We start from the raw sequence: 12,849 nt of genomic DNA, 5'->3' as shown, positions 1-12,849 counted from the left end.
GCGGAGGTTTGCTCTCGTTATAAGAACTAGTAAGTGTCTCACAACTTTTAGTTTGCAACGAACGTCTTCGCATTTTGAAAATAATTAGAATGAACTTTAAATGGAAATTAATCTAATTCAGTAAAATAGAATAGAAAAATAATAAATAAATTAAAACAGTTGAAAATTAATAATAAAGAAAGAATTAGATGGAATTAATCGTGAAATAATTGTAGGACTTACAAATTATTCTGCAACAAACGATACCAAACAAACCTCCAGTTTGTGTTTACGTAAATACAAGGCAGAGAAAGTTTCCCGTGTTCGAAAAGGTTAAAGTTGTTGAGATTTCCTGTTGTGATGTCTTGCAATAGTTAATTTGTTGTGCGTGTTGAATCATTATTTTTCCACGAGTTGAAAATAAAGGTTTGTTTTATGTATTTTTATGATTAGTTCTGTATGCCGATGATTTTGAACTCTGAACTTAGGGTATCTCGAAAGGTCATTGGGTTTCAATACATCTACTGTAGATTATATTAAAGTGATGTGATTAAGAGAATTACCTTTATATTGTGCAATTAAGTGTAATTTTATGATATTTCTACAAAATATGACTTTGATAGTTTAGGTAACCTTAACCAGAATGCCAAATATCACTTAAACGGGGTCTACTCTGTTGACAAACTAGATAGGCTTTAATTTCTTCAATAATTGGGTATCTTAATTTCTACAAATGAGTGAATTATACATTTTTCAGTTAAATATCAATTTTAATAAAAGGTTACGTTTGTAGATCGACAGGTTACCAGGTTGCCTCTCGCATAGAAAACGAGAATCCTTCCTATCATCGTTGTCACCTATATCTTGTTGTATCTATGAGTATGTTGGTGAATGAACTAACGTTAATTATTCACTTATTGGTCATTGCTCAGCTGTGGCTCTCAATGCTTGCAATTAAACATTATTTTAGTGCTTCTCTGTTCTGGCTGCGCTGTGTGCGTTACCAAATTGGGCGAGTATTTTGGAGAACAAAATAACCAGTGACCCAACGTTATACACACGACCATAGATAAGTACTGTACTGGAGTTGAAAATATGATTTTCCTTTTACTAGGCTCGTGAATTATTATCACCTGTTTTTCATTTTGAATTATTACCTTTAGTTTTAGAGAAAGACTAAGATCTCCCATACTAAAAGCGATGGGAGACTTTGTTGAAAAAAATATTTTGGGGCTTTTTAAAACATAATAAATAAAATGCTATGAAGTTCTCTTGCTTGAGGGTACACTCGGGCACACTATTCTATCTTATTTCTCTTCCTCTTATTTTGTTAAAGTTTTTATAGTTTATCTAGGAGATAATTATCTTAATGTTGTTACTCTTCTTTAAGTTTTATTTTTCCTTGTTTCCTTTTCTCACTGGGCTATTTTCCCTGTTGTAGCACCCTGCTTTTCCAACTAAGGTTGTGGCTTAGCAAGTAAGGATAGTAATGATAAGTAGCTATATCAGCCTAACCTTACCCTATCCTCCCTTGACCCCCAACCTAATGCTATGTTAAAAAGCAAAAATAGGATTAATTCATTCGATACACACTCAAAAACTTAGTACAGTATATAATTATATTTTCAACACCTTAATACAGTCCTTGCTTACATAAAAATAATGCTAAAATAATACAGATTTTCTTACAGTTAATTTCATTTTTATTCGATACACATTTTACCTTTATACTTTATGATCCTTATTGGAGAACCTAGCAGGAAATGGGTTTTCAGTTAAGGGAACACAAAAGGAATGTAATGTTAAGAAAGGCAGCTTTGAATATAATACATAGTACATATGTGTTATTAGTAATAATTAAGCAAATATGTATTATATATTGTAGCAAGGACGATTACTGTCTGGGAATGCACTCTAACTTAACCTAATTTACCCGTGTACGTTGTGTCCTTTCCTGACCTAATGCGCCATAAGTCAACAAAGAAATTCTGTTAACATCCAGTTAATTACTACTATTTTTAAAAAATCCTCTTAGACATTCAGTTAATTACTACTGTATTTAAAAATATCTTTTTTATTCAGATGAGCTATTTGTCATAATTAATTGCTATGCTATACTGTACTTTTAATTATTGTAGATTTTTAATCTTTCATTTTCAGTTGCAAACAGCAAGTCATAATTGATTATCATCATAAAAAATAACTATGAACTTGGAATGCCATGATACTTTTAAGATTTTTATTAGTAAATGCATGAGTTTACTCCTATCGCTTTATTCTCTAGGGACGAAACATCAAATTGGATGGCACTCAACTACTTCTGAAAGTTAATTATTGAAGGCTATGCCCGTTGATTAGATGAAGGTCTGGTAGTATGTTAGACCTAATTTAACAACCTAGGGTCCAATGAGACTGATTATGTTAGGCTTAGTGTATGTTATCCTTCTCGACAACTTGAGTGCCTTAGACTGATAGTGTGTTCCTACACCAGAAATTGAATAAGTTAGTAGTAGGTTGGCCAGGGCACCAGCCACCCATTGAAGTACTACCACTAAAGAGTTATTGGGTCCTTTGACTGGTCGGGCAGTACTACATTATCTATCTCTCTCTCTCTCTCTCTCTCTCTCTCTCTCTCTCTCTCTCTCTCTCTCTCTCTCTCTCTCTCTCTCTCTCTCTCTTCGAGGAGAAGGACACTCCAAAATCAAACTATTGTTCTTTAGTCTTGAGTAGGGCCATAGCCTCTTTACCATAGCCTTCCACTGTCTTGGATTCGAGTTCACTTACTTAAGGGTACTCTCGGGCACATTATTCTTTGTAATTTATCTTCTTCCGGTTTTTATTAAGTTTTAATAGTTTATATGTGAAAGATCTAATTTAATGTTGTTACTATTCTTAGTTTTTTTATGATTGTTTAATAATTCTCTTGTAGTTTTTATTTCCTTGTTTCCTTTCCTCACTGGGCTATTTTTCACTGATGGAGCCCTTGCTTCTCCAACTAGCATTATAGCATATAGTAATGATAGTAATAATAAAACATACTATCAGTTCTTACAAAAATAATTACCTAAATGTTTTGTTTAGGATTATTCTGACTTGGTATGATTTTTAAAGTGTTATAACAAGGTAAAGTATTTAATCAGTGATAGTTTTACTATCAACGTATTTGACGTAACCCACCACTTCCTTTGGCTGCCGCCAAGTGTAGATGTTGTGCTGTTGTTTTGTTCTAACTTGCTAAAGATTAGAGATTTTTATAAGTTCTCTTTGTTGTATATCTTTTAATAATAATGGATGCTTCTCAATCAAAAAATATCATTATAGAAGAGTAGTGATGTTAGTATACCTCATGTGGTACACTGTAGGGAATACTTAAGGGTCTTTTTAGCATTTTTTCGACTCAAAGCAACATCCCCTTCTTGCACACCAACTCATTTCCTGTCCTACTGTACTTAATAGGATCACAGACAGTAGAGGTTTTGGCAATTTTGAAGAAAAAAAAGCTTTGGAAGTTTTGAATATCCAGTCTCCGGGTGTTGTTAGTGGTCTCTTCCTGGTAGAGAACATGTTTGTGTTTCAGACTCTGTTCTTGATGAAAACTGCACTGTCCGTGTTGGAGTCCATTGGTGCATTCTTTGGATTTGAAGAATGGGTGTTTCCTGATACCAGCCATCATCCTTGGAGGTTCAGTGTGAGGAAATGTCATCTACCAGTTCAAGCTGTGTAATTCACCTTGGCAACAACTCAGGTGTGAGTGTGAGAATTGGCTTTGGTCTTAGTTCAGGCCCATTTGCAATGGATACACCTTTTTAGGCATCTCCGCAATTTGCTAATTCTGGCTTTCTTTTGTAAATGCACTTCTTCATGGACACCAATCACTTCCTCACACTTTGATGTGATTTGGAGATTATGATCAACTGAGCAAAGTTGGATCTCATGTCAAAGCAGCAGACAAAGCAGGGATTTATTCTTTGAAACTCTCACCTCAGCAAGTTCAGGGAGATGTAAGCATTTATAGTTCCTGTTATTGTAGAAATAACCAGTTTAGGTAGGTAGGGCATTGATGATCACCTGTCAACTTGGGAGAAGCTCAAACCTCACAGATGCCTCTTTCATTATTAACATCGTTGGTTGGCCTCCAAGGATTTGCGTTCTCATCATGGACAACTAGGTGATGGGGTGAAAGATGTGCTCTATTGGTAGCTAGATAATGAGAACCTTCATAAAGGATTTCCAATAAATTTTCCATATCCAGAAACGTTTGTTCTTGGGTGCCTTGAGAAACTAGTTAGTTCAGGTGTTCAAGTATCAACGTCTTTGAAATGTGTGTAGTGTTGCCAGCCCTGTAAGCATTCCAAGATCGAGTGATGGGATATTCTCCACTGATAATGATTGACAATATACATGTGAGTAGTGTCTTACTCGTTAGTCTTTATTTTTTGTCCGATGGACTGCATTGTTAGAGTACATCCAGTACCCTTTGGGTAACTGAAGTTGTAAGCATTTTTGACATTCAGACTGATCCATCGAGTGCTGGTCATTCCAGGATTCAGGATGGCTGTAGTTGTTCCTTGTACTGTAATTCCCAATCTGAGTGGTTTCCTGGTCTGATACCTCATCTGATTGAAACACTGCAAAAAATTTCCCTTTCTCAAAATCTTTATCAGCCATACGTGCTGTGGTACTGCCAATCCTTGGAGATGTCGGCCCTTTTTTAATGTAGGCTATCCAGCAGCTCCTGTAAAACATGCTTTTCTTGCAGGACTGAGCATGAGAGGCTATTATTTATCAGGGAAAGAGAGCCCTTTTTTGTTATTGATGCTGTAGATTGGGTCTCTTTCCAATCAAAGCTTCCCTTTCTAAAATCACAGACTTCTTAGTCTAGTTTCATCAGCACACACTCCCATTAGTCTCTGAGTTGAGAGGCCATTGTTATATCTCGTGCCAGGTCTTCATACTGGAGGTCATGGATTTTTCTTTGTTGTTATGACTACCTATGCTCATAAGGAGCTCCAACATCTTTTCATCATTTAAACTAATCCTCCGGAGTAGGATGTGACTAATTCTCTGAAGTTCAACTCTAGCACCATATGAGCCCCTGAGGAAGTCATCAAATGGCAACTTCATACTCAAAACTGATTTTTTCAATATTAAACTTAGCCGGTGATTATATAAGCTGCAGCTCTGCTGCCCGACAGAAAAACTCTACGTTCAAAATCCGCCAGCGATCGCTATGCAGGTAGGGGGTGTACTTCAACAGCGCCATCTGTCGTGCAGGTACTCAGTACTCAATGTAAACACAGAACTCAATTTTCTCTCTGTCGTGCCACCGGCAAGACCTACTAAATTCGCTGTTGCTTACTGGATTGGTTTTCACATATTTTGGTGAAGTACACATTTCTAGTTTTGAGCTTTCGCTTTGCAGACATTATCTTCAATAAATCCTTGCATTCTTTTGTTGATATCGGTTTATTTGTTGACGACTTGGATAGTTTTTTGAATTCCCCTTTGACTAATTCAAGATGGCTGACCCTTCTCAAGTCCCTAAATACAGAAAGTGTAGTGCTAGGGACTGTTCAAGGCGTCTTCCGAAGGCCTCTATCGATCCGCACACCGTTTGTTCCAATTGTCGGGATAAAACCTGTCAATTGGAAGATCGATGTGAGGAATGCGTTGGGCTTTCGGAATTCGATTTTCTCGAATTCCAGAAATATTCACGTAGGCTAGAGAGAGATAGAGTCAGGAGAAGTTCATCTCGCTCCGTTGATATTTCCTCTCCTCATGCCCCACAACCTATTCCTTCCCCTGTAGTGGTTGCTCCTGATCCCCCTTCTAGCACTCAACAACCTTCGATGGCAGATATGATGCGTGCCATTCAGGCTCTGGGTGAGAGAGTCGAGTCTTTGGCCTGTGACCGTAACCAGCTCATGGCAGACGTCAAGGAGCTGAAGTGTAAGAGTGCAGTGGGTAGTGATAAAGTGAGTGGTAGTGTTGTGGATAGTGTTGCGCTTGAGGGTTCGTCTGTTCGTGCCTGTCGTCCTCCCAGTCCGGGACCTCTTGCATGCTCCCAAGCCCAGGGGAGAAGCAATGTCGTACGACCAAAGGGTTCGAGAGGCTTTAATCAGCGAACAGACGTTCCCTCCGTGGTTTCGGGCGTATCTACCCAAGATCGCCCCACCCACACGAAGACGAGAGAGCCCATTTATTCCTCGTCTGCGGAAGAGGTTTCTCATAAGAATCCATGGACCAAGGTCTCGCGGCCTCTTAAGCGCAAGTCGGTCCCTTCCGCGCAAGTCCAACGGCCCAGTTGTAGCCACTGGGTCAGTTCGGACTCGCTGCAGTCTTCCGACGACTGTTCACCTCCTAAGAGAGGCAAAGCGGTACCGCATCAGGCAGTAACTCCGTCTGTTGCCGCACCTGCTCCTGTAGACCCTAAGTGGTCTTTGCTGCAGACCATGCAGTCACAGTTAACGTCATTGATGCAGGACTTTCGTGCGGAGAAGGTTGACGCTGCACCAACCTCTAGCCTACAACCAACCACGGTTGTGCGTCCGGTGGACGCTGAGGCTACCTTCTCCCGCACTCCATCTGTGAGAGTCCCGCCACCCATGCGTTCCAGTGTACCCTGCCAGCCGCATGTTGACGTTCAGCGACGCACGGAACCTTCCGTTGACGTTCGCGAGGTACAACAACAACCTAAGTTGTTTTGTTTTGACGCGGTGCGTCAACCTCCGCAACCCAGTGTGGTTACCTCTACTCGCCCACAGCAGACTAGACAGTCTGGAGTAGACGCTTTGCGCCCCCGCGCTGCCATGGTTGTTGCCAGTTCACAGACTGGGCAACAGTTCCATGACGTTGCGTCCGGTTCAGTCACGCGTGCACCCGTGCTGCCGGACTCAGCTGACCAGCCGATTGCTACTCCTTTGCCGCTTCCTCCTCAGCTTTCAGATGATGGACTCTCTGATGATGACGACGCTGCACACATTGACGACCCGCATACGGACATCGACGAACCCAAGACCACGCAACCCTCCTTGGACTTTAGAAAAGTTCTTGCTTTGTTCAAGGAGATGTTTCCTGATCAGTTTGTGCCTGCGGCTCCACGCTCTCCTCCGTCAGAGTTCGCTTTAGGCACGCAGTCATCAGCGCCTGCCTTCACGAAACTCGTCCTCGCCCGCTCGTCCAAGAGAGCTTTACGAGTGTTAGGAGATTGGATGCAGTCCAAAAAGAACCTTGGGAAGACAGCATTTACGTTTCCCCCTGCGAGACTCTCTTCCAGATCGAGCGTCTGGTATGCCACGGGAGAAGTTCTCGGCTTGGGAGTTCCTGCCTCTGCCCAGGGCGACTTCTCAAGTCTAGTAGACTCTCCCCCCAGGCTGGCCATGAGACGCTCTAAGATTTGTTGGTCTCCTTCAGACTTAGACCATCTGTTGAAAGGAGTGTTTAGAGCCTTCGAGGTTTTTAACTTTTTGGACTGGTGTCTGGGAGCTTTGAGCAGGAAGATCTCCCCTTCTGACAAGGAAGCTTCCTTGCTCATTATGTCCTGTATGGACAAGGCCATACGTGACGGATCCAGTGAGCTTGCGGCTTCGTTCGTTTCTGGGGTCCTCAAGAAACGGGAAAACCTTTGCTCTTTCCTGTCAGCTGGAGTAACACCGTGTCAGAGATTGGAACTTCTGTTTGCTCCTCTCTCAAAGTGCCTTTTCCCAGAGGACTTGATAAAGGAGATTGCTGCCTCCTTGATTCAAAAAGACACTCATGACCTGGTTGCGTCCTCTGCCCGCAAAGCCACCCCTTTGCCTACCTTGTCTAGACCCAGGATGGACACTCCAGCGTCCAGATTCATTCCGCCCTTTCGTGGCAGAGCCTCCAGCAGAGGAGGTGCTCGTGCCGAAGGGAGACGTGGGAAGAAGAAAGGTACCAAGTCCTTTAAGGGCAGAGTCTGACTGCCACCTTCTTCAGACAGCAGTGGGAGCCAGACTCAAGAACTTCTGGCAGACCTGGGAGAAAAGGGGCGCAGATGCACAATCTGTGAAGTTGCTCAGAGAAGGGTACAAGATCCCGTTTGTACGCAAACCCCCTCTAGCAACGTCTCCCATCGATCTCTCTCCCAGGTACAGAGAGGAAGACAAGAGACTAGCTTTGAAGCAGGAGGTGTCTCTCCTACTAGAAAAGGGAGCGGTAGTCAAAGTCCGGGACCATCAATCCCCGGGCTTCTACAACCGTTTCTTCTTAGTGGTAAAGAAGACAGGAGGGTGGAGGCCGGTGCTAGACGTCAGTGCGCTGAATGTCTTTGTCACAAAGCAGACGTTCGCCATGGAGACCACAAAGTCCGTTCTAGCAGCGGTCAGGAAGGAAGACTGGATGGTCTCCTTAGACCTAAGGGACGCTTACTTTCACGTCCCCATCCACCCAGAATCCCAACCTTTGCTGAGATTCGTTTACGAAAAGGTTGTCTACCAATTTCAAGTCCTGTGCTTTGGCCTAAGCACAGCTCCTCTTGTCTTTACGAGGCTGATGAGGAATATTGCCAAATTCCTGCATTTAGCGGATATCAGAGCCTCCCTCTATTTGGACGACTGGCTTCTAAGAGCTTCTTCCAGTCGTCGCTGTCTGGAGAATCTAAAGTGGACTCTAGATCTGACCAAGGAATTGGGTCTCCTGGTCAATATGGAAAAGTCCCAACTGGTCCCATCCCAAACTATAGTGTACTTAGGGATGGAGATTCACAGTCAAGCTTTTCGGGCTTTTCCGTCGGCCCCCAGAACAAGTCAAGCCCAAGGATGCATCCAGAACATGCTAAAGAAGGAACGATGTTCAGTCAGACAGTGGATGAGTCTGATAGGGACGCTTTCATCCCTGGAACAGTTCATTTCGTTAGGGAGACTACACCTCCGTCCCCTTCAATTTCACCTAGCTGTTTACTGGAAAAAGGACAAGACGCTAGAAGCGGTCTCGATCCCCATTTCCGAGAAGATGAAGTCATCACTGACTTGGTGGAAGGACAACATCAACCTCAGAGAGGGTCTGCCCCTGGCTGTTCAGACCCCCAACCACGTTCTCTTCTCGGACGCATCGGACACGGGCTGGGGTGTGACATTAGACGGTCGGGAATGCTCGGGAACTTGGAACTCAAATCAAAGAACGTTACATATCAACTGCAAGGAGCTACTGGCAGTTCATCTGGCCTTGAAAAGCTTCAAGTCCCTCCTGCAAGGCAAAGTGGTGGAGGTGAACTCAGACAACACCACGGCCTTGGCGTACATCTCCAAGCAAGGAGGGACCCATTCTATGATGTTGTACGAGATCGCAAGGGACCTCCTCACCTGGTCAAGAGATCTAAACCTTTCTCTAGTAACGAGGTTCATTCAAGGCAACATGAATGTCATGGCGGATTGCCTCAGTCGGAAGGGTCAAATCATTCCAACAGAATGGACCCTACACAAGGATGTGTGCAAGAGACTATGGGCCACATGGGGCCAACCTACCATAGATCTCTTTGCAACCTCGATGACCAAGAGGCTCCCAATATATTGCTCACCAATCCCGGACCCAGCAGCAGTTCATATAGATGCCTTTCTACTGGATTGGTCCCATCTAGACCTTTATGCATTCCCCCCGTTCAAGATTGTCAACAAGGTACTGCAGAAGTTCGCCTCTCACGAAGGGACAAGGTTGACGTTAGTTGCTCCCCTCTGGCCCGCGAGAGAATGGTTCACCGAGGTACTTCAATGGCTGGTGGACGTTCCCAGAACTCTTCCTCTAAGAGTGGACCTTCTACGTCAGCCACACGTAAAGAAGGTACACCCAAGCCTCCACGCTCTTCGTCTGACTGCCTTCAGACTATCGAAAGACTCACTAGAGCTAGAGGCTTTTCGAAGGAGGCAGCCAGGGCGATTGCTAGAGCAAGGAGGACATCCACTCTTAGAGTCTACCAGTCGAAGTGGGAAGTCTTCCGAAACTGGTGCAAGTCGGTATCAGTATCCTCGACCAGTACCTCTGTAACCCAAATAGCTGACTTCCTATTATACCTGAGGAAGGAAAGATCTCTTTCAGCTCCCACTATCAAAGGTTACAGAAGCATGTTGGCAGCAGTCTTCCGTCACAGAGGCTTAGATCTTTCTAACAACAAAGATCTACAGGACCTCCTTAAGTCTTTTGAGACCTCGAAGGAGCGTCGTTTGGCTACACCGGGTTGGAATTTAGACGTGGTACTAAGATTCCTTATGTCAGAAAGGTTCGAGCCACTACAATCAGCCTCCTTTAAAGATCTCACTTTAAAGACTCTTTTCCTCGTTTGCTTAGCAACAGCTAAAAGAGTCAGTGAGATTCACGCCTTCAGCAGGAACATCGGATTTTCATCTGAGACGGCTACATGTTCTTTACAGCTTGGTTTTCTAGCCAAAAACGAGCTACCTTCTCGTCCTTGGCCGAAATCGTTCGATATTCCAAGCCTTTCAAATTTGGTTGGAAATGAACTAGAAAGAGTCTTATGCCCTGTTAGAGCTCTTAAGTTCTATTTAAGACGAACTAAACCTTTACGAGGACAGTCAGAAGCTTTATGGTGTGCTATTAAGAAACCTTCTTTGCCTATGTCAAAGAACGCAGTTTCCTATTATATCAGACTGTTGATACGAGAAGCTCATTCCCATCTGAATGAGGAAGACCATGCTTTGCTGAAGGTAAGGACACATGAAGTTAGAGCTGTCGCAACTTCAGTGGCCTTTAAACAAAATAGATCTCTGCAGAGTATAATGGACGCAACCTATTGGAGAAGCAAGTCAGTGTTCGCGTCTTTTTATCTTAAAGATGTCCAGTCTCTTTACGAGAACTGCTACACCCTGGGACCATTCGTAGCAGCGAGTGCAGTAGTGGGTGAGGGCTCAACCACTACATTCCCCTAATTCCATAACCTTTTTTAATCTTTCTCTTGAAATGTTTTTTATTGTTGTTTTTGGGTTGTCCGGAAGGCTAAGAAGCCTTTCGCATCCTGGTTGATTTGGCGGGTGGTCAAATTCTTTTCTTGAGAAGCGCCTAGATTAGAGGTTTTGATGAGGTCCTGTAGTATGGGTTGCAACCCTTGATACTTCAGCTCCTAGGAGTCGCTCAGCATCCTAAGAGGATCGCGAGGCTCAGTAAGGAAGACGTACTTAAAAAAGGCAGAGTAATTGTTCAAGTCGACTTCTTTACCAGGTACTTATTTATTTTATGTTTGTTATTTTGAATAACTGCTAAAATGAAATACAAAATCCTTAGCTCATAATAATGTAAACAATTAATTCTGGTCTCTACCCACCCCCCTGGGTGTGAATCAGCTTATATAATCACCGGCTAAGTTTAATATTGAAAAATGTTATTTTTATTAATAAAATAAATTTTTGAATATACTTACCCGGTGATTATATATTAAAGGACCCTCCCTTCCTCCCCAATAGAGACCCAGTGGACCGAGGAGAAAATTGAGTTCTGTGTTTACATTGAGTACTGAGTACCTGCACGACAGATGGCGCTGTTGAAGTACACCCCCTACCTGCATAGCGATCGCTGGCGGATTTTGAACGTAGAGTTTTTCTGTCGGGCAGCAGAGCTGCAGCTTATATAATCACCGGGTAAGTATATTCAAAAATTTATTTTATTAATAAAAATAACATTTTTAATAGCCTTAGCATTGGCGAAGTGTTTAGGCAAATTTCACATTGTTTAGTATCAACTCAACGTTTGGAACATTTGCATCTCTTTTCATTCATTCTTGTTGTTTGTGGTAAATATATACTGTACTCAGAATCTATCATTTCCTGATGAGAGGTTTGAGTTTCTCAATCCACTTCCTCTGAGACTTCTTTGTTGACAATCAGGATGAGATTTGATCTATCTTAGTCATTTTAGTCCTGAGTGTTGGCCCCTCACCCCATTAGTCCTGAGTGTTGTAATGTCCCCCCCCCCCCCCACTTTTAACATTATCAGGCACAAGAAAGGTATCTAAGAGCATCATATCTTGCTGGCTTTGGGAGACAATCAGGTGGGCAAATAGATCAGCTAGCAAAGGTGAGACCTCAAAAAGTCAGAAGCATTACTAATCCATGAACTTTTTAGAGGACCCAGTCAGTTCCAATGGTAATGAGTGCAGGTCTATGGCATCAGCCATCAGCAGACATCTTCCACTTCAATATGGAGAACAAGTAGGACCTATTGTTGTTACTTAACATGTCCTGTTTAGTATTGTTGAAAGAGCTTCTCCCTCCTCATATGTTAGTCTCTAACCTGAATTCATGACCTACAGTTTAGTCTAATGCTGACAGTCTCAGCCATGAGAGGTGTATAACTCTAACCTCAAGGTGGAGGTTGATGATCCTAAACCCTTAGAGACTGGTGAGTGTAAGCCTTGGAAATTTGAGGTCCCAACCATTGGATCTTCATGACCTTAACCCCTTGGAAGTTGTTTGTTCAGAAGCTGTGTAGGTTGTTTATTCGGAATTCAAAGAGCCCGTTGCAGGACCCTCGACTGTTGTGGACCCTTCTATGCTATAATTTGTGAATATGAAATTTAGAAGTAGAAGTAAAGTGAGTGCATAGATGAAGTGTTTTTGCTCTTCAAGAACTGCAAGAACTGGTTGAGATGTCATTAGATGTTTCTGCTGCTGTACTATATTAGTAGCAAGAGTAGTTATACTTACTGGTATATACTACATTTTTCAATATTAAACTTACCCGATAATCATGTAGCTGTCAACTCCGTTGCCCGACAGAATTCTACGGAAGGGATACGCCAGCGATCGCTATACAAGAGGGGGGTGTACTCACAAGCACCACCTGTGGCCAGGTACTGCAGTACTTCTTGTTGACACCACCTCAATTTTTCCTCTGTCGTGCTTC

General features: G+C 42.8%; 1 protein-coding gene across 1 annotated transcript in view; it reads left to right on the top strand.

Moving 5' to 3' along the window:
* Positions 1-266: 266 nt before the first annotated feature.
* The window catches only part of LOC137629127 (mediator of RNA polymerase II transcription subunit 15-like), a 35,900-nt gene continuing 23,317 nt past the window's right edge, over positions 267-12,849 (top strand). The window contains exon 1 of the mRNA XM_068360401.1: positions 267-405. The gene's annotated coding sequence lies outside the window, so the exon portion shown is untranslated. The remainder of the gene's footprint in view (positions 406-12,849) is intronic.

The sequence above is a fragment of the Palaemon carinicauda genome, chromosome 2 (genome assembly GCF_036898095.1).
Source record: "Palaemon carinicauda isolate YSFRI2023 chromosome 2, ASM3689809v2, whole genome shotgun sequence".
Classification (NCBI taxonomy): Eukaryota; Metazoa; Arthropoda; class Malacostraca; order Decapoda; family Palaemonidae; genus Palaemon; species Palaemon carinicauda.
The sequence above is the reverse complement of the archived record's forward strand: the minus strand, read 5'-3'. Positions and strand labels throughout refer to the sequence as shown.